This window comes from Anopheles darlingi, chromosome X, assembly GCF_943734745.1.
Source record: "Anopheles darlingi chromosome X, idAnoDarlMG_H_01, whole genome shotgun sequence".
NCBI lineage: Eukaryota > Metazoa > Arthropoda > Insecta > Diptera > Culicidae > Anopheles > Anopheles darlingi.
This window is the reverse complement of record NC_064873.1, coordinates 11125572-11137852: the sequence shown is the minus strand read 5'-3', so window position 1 is coordinate 11137852 and position 12281 is coordinate 11125572.

Here is a 12281-nt window from a genome sequence, read left to right as displayed (position 1 = left end):
AACCTTTGGAGACCTGCCGCACGAGGAAAAGTTCGCCACCGATCATGAACGAGGGTAGCCTAGTGGAAAGGAAATACATCCCCTGCACCTTAACCGGCGCCGTTCCCGCACTGTCCAGGAGCAACACGTGGTTCATAGAGCGCTCGGGTAGCGGAGCGTAGTCCAGCGCTAGTAGGAGCAGCGGTCCCGGACAGTGGCACTGTATGTCGTCCAGTGAAGACACCTCCCGTGTGCCCACGAGCGAGAAGTAGGACTGCAGCCAGCGGTAGATCCTGTGAGACGGGGCATGATTAATGATGACCATGATGCTCAGATCCCTTCTCAAGCTCTGCATGCCACCGACGATGGATAATAACCAAGCAAACGCTAACCGTACTTACCGTATCTTTCCCATATTGCCGAATGTGTGTATGGTCACGAGGTAGAGTTGACCACTACACTCTAGCAGGCGCACACGTACCGTTTCACCGATCCGCTTGAGTCGCTGGATCGCTTGAGCGCTCTCGCTGCTACTACTATCCTGTTGGCCAGGGGGAGGAGAGCGTGCCATATATACGTAGTGCCACTCACTGCTGCTCACGACGAACAGCACGTACGCCGTGCCACCAAGATCAACATCGAGCACCTGAAACCGAGATGATATCCACTCAGCACTCACCCAAAATTCTCACGCGCAGTACTCAACGGTTTGAGGTTATGTGTATCCTCTATCCTACTTGGAAACTTTTTGGATCGTCCTCTATTGGTGGCAGCGTGCACACCTTCGAGCGGTCAATGCCCTGGGAGTACGTGTGCTCGACCAGCTGTAGAACGCCGCTGGTGGTGTCGAGCAGGTACAATCGCAGGCTGTTCTGCGAGCGCTCGAGCAGCAGCTGCGGCCGTTGCACCGGGAGGGCTGAACAGGCCAGCCGGCTGCTTTGGTAAGCGACCGTTTCATTGTGTGACGCGTTAAAACGTGCCCGCTGCTTCCCGTTTCGATCATCGCCATCGTCGAGTACCGAAAGACGCTGCGTGCCAGTGGGCAACGGTGTGTCGCCTGCAAAACAAAACGCGCTGGCACAATCGTAGCTGGCCACTGCAACCATCCGTATCTCGGTTCTTACCTGAATGGACCGTGATCGCGTCCACCGGCCGTTCTGCGATTTGCAACGCGATAAGCCAAACGACGCCACCTAAGGCTAGCTGAGTTAAAAGAGACACCATCATGAGATGAGTCTGAGGTACCGGGAGCACCAGCCACTAAGTACATTCACCGACAACTCTTCGATCACTACTGTGTGCACTATGCACATACCGTAAGGTAAAGCCAAACCAGCCCGCACTCTCTCTCTCTCTCTCTCTTTCTCTTTCTCTCGCGCTCTCTCTCTCTCTCTCTCTCTCTCTCTCTCTCTCTCTCTCTCTCTCTCTCTCTCTCTCTCTCTCTCTCTCTCTCTCTCTGTCGATAAGAATGGCATAACAAATATCCTGAAATTTGTCGAATAATTCTTCTCTGTTGTCTGTTGTCCGTCACTTTATATACAGTGACGGACCCCTCAAAAGGACCACCTGCACTATGATAACAAATTTCTCCATACGTTCGCCAAACCCGCGACAGTGCCCGCTTAAAGTGGCCAACGTAATCCATGTAAACACACGACGGTAGTATAAAGCGGGCTACACGCGACATAAATTGGCGTCAATCAGTTTGCGTGCAACTATTGATTAATAATATTGAACGAGGTAGACCGCTTAACAGGTGAATCCGATTCTATCGTTACTAATTAATGGAACCGAATGGTGACTCTTTTGGATCCTACTGACAGCAGAAGCGTCTGTTGCCTGTTCAACGATTCCCTGAGGATCCAAACGGTAAAAAGTTAGCCCAAGGAGCCTGAACCGCAGCCGCGGGTCGGTAAATTCTTGCGAGCGAGCCACCGTGTAGCCTTCCTCCGTTCCTTCTTTGCCCAGCCGATCAGAAATCGAGCGCAAACAAAAGGCGCGAAGGCAAAAAAAGACCCCAATGCCCCCGGGGAAAACAATCCTGACACTAACGACAAAACCAACAAAAAAAAAGAAAGAAAACCTCGATCGGATCCCGATACTGATGATTCGGATATGATTCGTTGCTGGGAACCGCTCGATGACTAGATAAGATAAGGCTCTCGACAATCGAGAGCATTAGACGGTCCGGGTTGGCGAATAAAATGCAAAACAAAAGCCAACAACAGTCAAGGTTAGTCAAGAGTAGAGTCCAACTGCCCTTGATTTTTTGGGGCTGGTACCTGCTGCTGTTCGGTCCCAAATTTGAGGCATCCTCCTCGTCATCGTTGTCGTCGTCGTCGTCGTCGTCGGCGCCTCTCAAACCCTGGGGATCACATAAATAGTCCCGCTCACCCAGGGCTTGAGAGCTTGTGACCGCATATTGGTTTAAACCAGCGCGCAGCCATCGTGCGAGTCCTGAAATGAATCAGATGCTCTCTCTTTCTCTCTCTCTCTCTCTCTCTCTCTCTCTCTCTCTCTCTCTCTCTCTCTCTCTCTCTCTCTCTCTCTCTCTCTCTCTCTATCATCTCTCTCTCTTTCTTCCTGTCTTTATCTCTATATCTTCTCCACATCCTCGACAATCCGACGGTTCGAGTGATGGTCTGGAGTTTTCTCGGTGATCGATGCCATGCCACTAATTGCCGCTCGGACCGGACTCGATCTCGGACCATCAACTTCTCCTGCTCCTGCTGCAGCTCCGCTCGGCCCATGGAGCCTGAACCCTTTTCCTGCATGCATTGTTTGCCGTAACGCCGGTCGTAACACTGTCCAAACAAGTGCGTGCGTGCGCGCGCGTGCATCGGAGCGACCGACGGATCTTTTACGATCCCCCGCTTCCCCTACGCTTCCCCTGCAACCACATGGTCAGGCACCGGTGGATACGGTCTCGTACCCAAAAAAAAGGGTGGAATGAAAACTCGCGAGATTCCCTCCATCCCTCCCCTTCCCACCACTATTTATCGCAAACAAAGCTCGCCTGGTGAAAAGCAACAAATTCGAGGTAAAGAGACGACAACATGGGAACTAGAAGGTGGTGGAGAGGGGGGGGGGGGGAGGAGAATTGTTAGGAGCGAGTTATGGGAGCAAATAGAATGCGCGTTTCATTCAATTCTTGTCCATCACCGTATTAGCTTCATCGCTTTGTCATCGTCGGCATCGTCGTTGTTGTCGTCGTTGTTGAGGATAAACCACTTTAAAAGGCCTTAGGCGTCTTAGACGGCACACACACACGCACACACACACATTATGACCTAGCACACCCTGCCAGCGCCCACTGACCGGAAGTGGTTAGGGGTTTATGGATTTCCTGTTCCAGAAATACCGAACTGGCTGGCTGGCTGGCTGGCTGGCTGGCGCTCTGCTTTAATGTCGGCACGTAGCCAGCGTCCAAATACGAACGCGCGCTTCTTGGGGGGTGTATGGATGATAGGGGGTGATGAGGGTCTAGGAACAACAATAGACGACGAGATCTTTTCGATTCGAGTGTATTTGCGTTTTCCAACGCCTTCAACGACCTTCGCCCTCGGAGTGTATTTGCGTTTATCAACGCCTTCAACGACCTTCGGCCTCGGACAGCTTGTCCCTTTCCTCTTCCAATAAGATTAATAATTATAAGCCGTTTTGTACATAGGAACAATACGATAACTTTCTACACTAGAATACGCGGATAGAGCGCAGTAAGTACTGTTGCTGCATTTTGTAGCGGTAGTCATAGTGCAGCGCCGCGGTGGCAACACGGGGGCTAAGGCAATAAATAAGAGGACGTAACCGATCGACACACACACACACACACCTGCCTTGGATCGCGCTGCCAATCCTAAAATGGCGTTCTAAACTTACATAGACTAATTACGAAATGCTTGACCTGCTTCACCCTGGGTGAAGAGAGTGCGGGGATGGGAGTAGGGGTGTGGATGGGGTGACCATTCTTTATGGAGCCCCACGCCAGGTAGCAGCCAGCAGAGCAGGCTATGATCCATAGGCTACACCAAAAGGACCCCACCTCCCCCTCCCGCATCCTCCTCCTCCTTCTCCTCCTCCTCTTCCTACTCCTTCTCCTTCTCCTTCTTCTCCTCCTGCTACTCCCTAGATATAAATATAAGACCTGCTATAATAAGATCCTGCTAGAGTAGTACCTAGCTACTTGGCCCGCAGGCTCTGTAAGTACTAACTGTCATTGCTGCTGCTGTCAATTACCTAGGAACATCGCCTATCCTCTTCGTCATTCGTTCCCTGACATCTGCGCGGACACACGTGCACATCCACAACTGTACTGGAGAAAGTTGCCGCCTCCGCAGATCAGCCGGGTCGAAGTCGAGGTCGAAGAACGAGGCTAAAAATTTTGCGATCAATAAATATGGTACATAAATAGGCTTAAGGGATCTGCTACCTGGTCGCTTCTCACTACTTCTAACTCTTACGTCCTACTTGCTACCTGCTACCTCTTCCACGTCCTGGAATGTTATCGATTCAACGCCAGTCGCGAGATGTACCACCGTGCTTCTAGAGCGAGACACACAGGCATATCCACGCACAGGCTCCACTGCACCAACACTTCGCTCGCTCAGGCGGACTCAAGCGCCTCAATCCTGCAGCCGGTTCGATCGCTTACCACCAGTACGCCGCTGCTGCTGCTGCTGCGCTGCGCCCTGTCGGTGGTCCTTCCGTTTCCGGTTGCTCTTGCCTTTGAAGGACTGGTTCGCCGTCTTGGACGTTTTTGCCGCTACCGCCCCGGCCACCCTCTCCGTCGCACACTGCTGCTGCTTCTTTCCCCGCTTATCCCCATTGGGCCGGATGCCCGCCGGATGATTCGTTGCCTTCTTGCCGAGCCCATTCCGTCCCTTCTTATTCGCCTTCGACCGGGGCTGTTGCTGATGGTCGGTGGGGTTGCCAAGCTGCTGCTGCTGCTGCTGATGCTGCTGCTGCTTGCGGTTCTGCTTTCCCTGCTGCTTCCGGGACGTATGATGTTGCACCTTGTTCTTCACCTGATCGTGTGGGTTCGGGTTAGCACCCGCACCCGGTCCCTTCGCCAGATACGGACAAAGTTTGCAGCTCGGCAGCCACTTCTCGTTCATCTTCTCCTTCGGGTTAGCGCTCGCGGTCTTGTTGACCAGCTTCAGGTGGCAGTGGGTACTGTTCAGGTAGCAGTTGAGACGGCACAGGATGAACCAGCGGGCCACCTCTACCTTGTTCAGATCGTCCTCATTGAACTGGATCAGCTTGCTCATGCGCGGCGCCTTAATCGGCGGGCTCTCGAAGTCGTCCACGTTGCGATACTCCCGCACCTGACACAGAATGTCCTTGATGTAGTTCCGCAGTATGCGCATATCCTCCAGCATTGCTGGCTTCATCCCAACCACGTTGCTCTGCGTCTCGTACACGTTGACGATGAACGCCAGGAACGCCCAGTAGACGGACAGCCGCCGCTCCCACGTACTCACGTTCGCCTACCAGAAACATAGAGAGATAGAGAGAGAGAGAGAGAGAGAGAGAGAGAGAGAGAAAAAAAAGAGACACAGTGTTAGTGATGATGGTTCGGGAACTTGCAGAAGCCCCCTGCCTGCACTTGCAGATTCGCTCCCAATAGTGTTTAAAACGGTCCGGTCCCAAAAGTCAGCGGAAGAAAAGTGTTGTGGTGTTGGCTGAAAGGCAAGCCAGGACGAGGAGGATGCTGTCCCTAAAACAGGGGTAAACCTGGGTCCTGGTTTAGAGAGAGTGTGTGTGTCGGTGGCATCTTAAGGATGATCCAGCAGATCCCCAAACAATCCCTGCACCCCAGACAACAAGGGAATGCACTTTTCAAGATCGTGGTGGTGGTAGTGCGAGGGGCAGGTTGGTTGGGCGGGGGGTTGTTATGGTTGCTATGATTAGCGCAAATTTCTTGTATACATCAAGGAAGCCATTGGCAGCAGCGGACGCTAACCCGTCAAACGCCACTTTTGCACCAGACAGAGGGTGCGACAGAGTGCTGCGGTGCGGCAAGGGGGTTTGGGTACCGTGCCGCCCGTCCGTCCGTCCCATGCCATGCCATGCCAAAAGGTTCCCAATATCCCTGAAATTCCGCAATTCGCGGTGCGGCGTGCAAAAATCATCAAAAAACGGAACGGAACGGAACGGAACGGAACGGAACGGAACGGGACGAGAATGGTTTGCCGAGGGTCCCGAAATCCGGTCCGGTCTCGTGGGTACCCGTCTAGGGTCCTCGGGCGGCACGGTCGGCATCTGTAATTAAAATCATAACTCATGTGTCGGCTACAAATGCGCCTCAGAGGCAGAACATGCAAAAAAGGATGCTAACGCTTCGCTCCTTTGCTTGCCACCCCCCCCCTCCCCCCCCCCTTTCCCTTCCTCTCCCCCCTTCCAGCCCCCGTCTCGCGTGCTATTCTGTTGCGTCGCAACATAGCCCGTTTTTGAGGGTTGCGAATTGCATCATACGCTGCTGCTGATGCTGCTGCTGCTGCTGCTGCAACCGGGATTATGATTATATCAACGTAAACTTTAGATTAATACTAATTTCCGGCAGTGATTGATCCCTTTTTTATGCCTTCTCTCTCTCTCTCTCTCTCTCTCTCTCTCTCTCTCTCTTTCTTTCTCTCTCTTTTCTTTTTGTTTGACTTTCTCTCTCTTTCTTTCTCTCTTTCTCTGTTCTTTTTTTGTGTGCCTGTCTCCTACCTATATAGCTACGTTCTGCGCTCCTACCGTCAACGATCCCGCCCGGTTGGGTTGCGACCCACTTATTTGGGTTGGGTTGGGTTGGATTGGGTTGGGTGCTTCTCTGCATCCTTCCGCACGACCACATTAGCTGCAGGCAGACTCTTGTGTTGAATCGATGATGGTGTAGCCGTTTTTGCCAGTTGCTATCGTTGTTAGTATTATTGGCTGGCTGGTTGGTTGGTTGGTTGGTTGCATAGGGAACGATCTCCTTGCGGACGGCGGCCCTTGCGACCCTGAGGGATCAGCGCCGTGGGGCTAACACAGGGAACACTGGCTTTACCTTCGTGTTTTAGATGACGCAAAACACACACCACACACACACACACGCGCCCGCGGATACACACACACACACGCCTATCCTAAAACGGTCCGTGGAGTTCGCGATTTTGCGATGCATTTGCGCTCGGTTTTGATTTTGAGCGCAGGATGCTAGATCGCGGGGAAGCATTCTTGGGTGACTAGCGGACCCACTGCTGCATTTGCGTCACCTGCACCATCCACTCCTTGGTCCACCAACCCCCTCTTGGTCCCTCGGACGCTTCTCATGCACTCTGCACAAAATGACTTAGACGGTAGCAGTGCCGGTGGTAGCGCACCGGAGGCGAACAACGGCAACGGATAGGCAAACAGTCATACCAAGCAATTCCAAACAACGGCCTTCGTTCGCGGCCCCCGCCAGCCAACACACCCCGTGGTACCGCCGTGACATTGAGCCTCCGGTCGGGTTGAAGAAAAAGTTGGAGTGGTGGAAAGGGGGCGGGGCGGGGGGCGGGGGTGAGGTGATTCATCGCAAAACTTCCTCGCACATTCGCGCTAGCTAGTGCTTTGGTCTCCAGAGCAGAGCACAGCACAGCAGTGCAAGATGACGCCAGAGATGACACCTAGACAGTGTCCACTCTCTTCTCCATCGCCTGCCGTTCTCGTTCCTCCCTCTCTCTCTCTCTCCTCGCATGCGTGACGATTCACCATCTCCGATGCGTCTCGCAGTCCACTAAACGCGGGCAACGCAACAGTAACCCGAATTACTGGACACCAACAACCACCAGCACGCGGTGAGGGTGGCACAAAACAAGGGGGTGCCAGAGAAGGGGTTAAGTTTTGGTTAGGGGGGAAGGGGGGTGGCAAGTGTGGTAAAAATAACAATAATAATGGGTGTCTGTTCGCGCGTCCATCCCGTCCTCCTCCTCTGCCCTTTTCACCGTGGTACGCGCGCGCGGCCATCCCCCCTCCACACACTCATCCACCCCTCGCGCAGCAAGAGGGGGCCGTCCATCGATCGAGTGCGGGCGTCGGATTAATCGCGCATCGCCCCCGTCGCAGCAGCAACAAGTACTAATCCGCTGGTGGACTCTTAATAATGTTGTCATCCTACTTCTTCCACTCCACTTCCACCCACCCCTACCCTGATGCCTACTCGTATTTCGCTGCTCGTCCTCGCTGGTGATGCAGCAGCACCAGCAGAAGCGGAGAAAGTCAGAGAGAGAGAGAGGAGAGAGAGAGAGAGCGAGAGAGAGAGAGAGAGAGAGAGAGAGGAGAGAGAGAGAGAGAGAGAGAGAGAGAGATGAGAGAGAGGAGAGAGAGAGAGATGAGAGAGAGAGAGAGAGAGAGAGGGAGTGCATCTAGTCCATTGCAACGCCAAGATGTGGTGATGCCCCGAGCAAACCTCGACCCGTTCCCTCACCCGTTCCCTCACCCGTTCCCTCCCGTCTTGTTTGGCAGCGTGCGCGGCTGTATATGTGTGTGTGTACGGCTGCTCCAAAAAATGCTGTTTTGGCGATTCATCTCCCCGGCAAACCAGTGTCAGAGAGGACAGACGTCTACGTCCGCCCGTTACATATGTACAACAACAACAACAACAAAAAGAAAACCAGTACCAGAGGAAGGGAAAGGGAGAACGTGGGTGGGAGAACTGGTGTGGATCGGCTACTACGCTGGATGCTGGGAAGGGTAGTAGATCGTAGCATTCCCAGTACACACAAAAAACACCGGACGCTGCGCTCTCCCCACAGGCTGCGACAGCTGGTTGGTGCACACCGAAACGCGCGGAAAACACCTCGACCCCAGCCAACCAACCAACCAACCAACCAACCAACCAACCTGTTGCCTGGCACCTCGCCAGCCACATGCACATATGTACACGCGGCGCGGCGGGTACATAAGGATGGGGATGAGGATGACGGTACATTCCAGGGTTCCCACGCTTTTCATACGATGTGTTCAATGTGGGGTCTCTTCTGTTGTTGCGAGTCCCTCCTACTGCCCTCTGGTGTGTGGAGGGAAATTTTGCTTCCCATCTTTATGAGCCACCAACCCCCCCCCCCCCCCCCCCCCCGCGTGTTTCAACACCTCCCACCCACCCACTCCACATTCCCTTCATTCCACACCCCTGTTCTGCAGCATGTGCGTCGTGGCGCCGCGATTTTGTGGATCGCAGGATTGCATCGCGACCTCCGCGCGTACTTTACCGCGAAATTGGCGGCATGAATCATGGACGGTGGTAGCCCGACCCGATGCTTGGCCGTCGTCACTCTCTCTCTCTCTCTCTCTGCTACTGCACTGCAAGGCACTGGATTGCTCACTTCCTGGCTCGCTCCGCAACACCTGACTATCAACAGCCATGCCCCACCAACCGTCAACAACAACACTTTCGCTCTCGCTTTGTAGCGCCATTATGCTACGATGTGTCTATCCCCTGTCAACTCAACTGTCAACAACCCAATGACCAAAGGAACAATAGGAAATATCCTCCCCCCCTTCCACCGGAAAACCTCTACCCAAAAAGGGGGCTTCTCACGTTCTCATCTACTTACAACAAATGGTCGCAGGAACGAGTACTGGCGCTGGTAGGCCTCATTACTCCATCCGGTCCGGTTCAGCTCATCCTCGTACTGGCTGATGGTGCCCAGCGCTAGCTGGATCGTTTCTATCATCTATCGACGAAGCAGAAAGACGAAACACAAAGACAAAGCGACGGTTAGGTCTCGTCGACTATCGGCAGCTAGCATTTACCACTTACCGGGACAACAATCTTGCGCAGATGGATGGAGGTGCCGTTGTCGCGGGCGCCTGACCGTGCAACGCCTCTTCGGTCGGGAACGGTGTACTGTTGGCCGGCCGGCACGGACTCAACCAATCGTCGCTGCTCGCATTGAGAAAGTCCTCCAGCATCCTGCCGCCGGTGGTGACGCCCGAATCCGTGACGACCGGTACGGTCACACCCGGCCGTACCAGTACGAGCAGCAGCAGCAGCAGCTGCAGCAGTGCGAACGGGAGCATGGCACAGCGCGTTCCCACCACCGCCGACGGCTTGTTGCGGGTGCGGGTCGATGGTTCCGTGGTCCGAGGTGGGCGGCAGTAGTGTTGAGTGTTGCGGCTACTGTAGCCATTGGCGGCCGGGCATTCATGACCTTGAGCGTTGTTGATGGTTGCTGGGAGCGGTGTTTTCGGAGGTGATGGTGGTGATGCTGGCGGTGCTCGGAGGAGCTGGCATGTTGTTGGGGCAAACATCGCGGCACTGTTTGTCCACCGGAGCCACACGGGCTGCTCCTGCAAGAAGGGGCAACCAGAACGACGATCAAGGAGCTGCTAGAGCTGGCGACGATCATGATGATGATGATGATGATGATGATGATGTTGACCGTAATAGGTTGTTACAGTTACAGGGAAATGAATGAGAGGACCCACACACACACACACACACACACACACACACACACACACACACACACACCACACAGAGACGCGCGCGCGTTTTCGACCCAACTGTACGGAAGAATGTTGCGGAGTTGCGGACAGCTCCTGTCGTTCGTATGTCCGCTCAACTTATTGTCACTGACCACCAGTATCGGCCACCAGAGGGAGCGACCAGCACGTCGGAAACGATGCAATGCCCAGGATTCAACGAAAAATACCCGACGCAAACAGGGATAATGCACGGGTAAACCCCGGGACACCGATGTGCGATGTCCCGCTCACACACAGCCACACAAAACACACACTCACACACACACACAGAGAGAGAAGCAGAGCACAAGTAACAGCACACTACACCGAGAGCAGCAGAACACACAGGACATAGGATTCGCTTTTCAACTTACGATCGAGTTTGACAACTGTGGTCCAACGCCATCGCTGACGAGCGCACGTTCCCTAGTAGTCGCAGTAGTACCAGTGGTGGTAGCAGTAGTAGTAATAGTAGTAATCGTAGTAGTAACAGTTGACGGAATCAGCACATGTAGCAGTGTCCCGGTGGCAGGAGAACACCTCAGAATTCTCGGATCTCAGAATCGTCCCCCTTGTGAAGGTCAGCCTAAGTTGGCTGCGTACCCGACGCCGATGACAAGCAACAACGCCACGGATGATGATGATGATGAGGCTACTAAACTACTAGGCTACTGACAACGATTTGGCGGGCTCTCTTGGGCCCTCTGTTCTCTGTCTCCTTCCGGGTGGGCTCACACGACGACGGTCCGCATTCGACTGATTACTAGCGTCAAGATTTGGGAAACAGCATGGCTCACCAGCGCGAATGGGTGCCTCCCGGCCTCGGTTCGGTGTCCGGTCGACACCTCACCACCATCATCATCATCGCCGCTTGTGCGTCATCGTTTCCCTTTGCCCATTCCGCCACATCTCCCCCCCCCTTCCAACACTTCCTCGCGCTCTTCGCTCACCCCCTACTCCGCAACACAACAGGGCTGGCTGGCTGGCTGGCTGGGCTTCTGGCTTCGGCTTCCTCGTATGAACCCACCACGCCCTCTGTCATCGCACTTGCACTCGACGTCACCGGCACCTCCGCACACCTCCGCCGCGCCTCGCCGCGCCGCACTACCCATCCCCCGCTCGATCGGCTGACCTCTCCTGGACCCTACCAAGGGAGGGGTGCAGAGGGAAGGAGGAGGGTACGAGATTGACCGATCGCCTCACTCGCACGCTCGCCTCGCTCATTCGCACATTCCCATAGAGCCCTCGGAGCTTCTTCGCTATCCCGATTCCGTTTCACTCTTCGTACTCTCTCTCTCTCTCTCTCTCTTTCTCCTCTCTCCCTCTCTCTCTCTCTCTTTCTCCCTCTCTCCCTCTCTCTCTTTCGCTCTATCTCTATCTTTCGCTCTCTCACTTTGCCTCTCTCTTCCTTTCTCGTTTCATTATTACTCGCACTCACTCACTCTCTCTCTCTCTCTCTCTCTCTCCCTTTCCTACCGCGGTGGGCACTGCGAGAACCTATACAATCAGCCGCTGTCCAGGCGACTTATTCATTCGTTCTCACTTCTCGAGCCCAACAGCATCCTGTCCTAACTTCCTCACATACGTCACCGCGCGACATCCATTCGTCGTTATGTCGTGCTGTGCCGTCATCGTCGGTTGTTGGCGATATTCCCATACAGGAGAGCCATCTGGACCCTCTGGTGGTGGTCTGTGGTGTATAGTAGCCCCATCTCTTGCTGCCCAGGGCCTTTCGCAGAGATTGGCGAGCGATTCTCCCACCCTCCCTTTCCCTTTCCCTTTTTTTATTTCTTTTGTATCTCTCTCACAGTTTCGCTCCTTCTTCT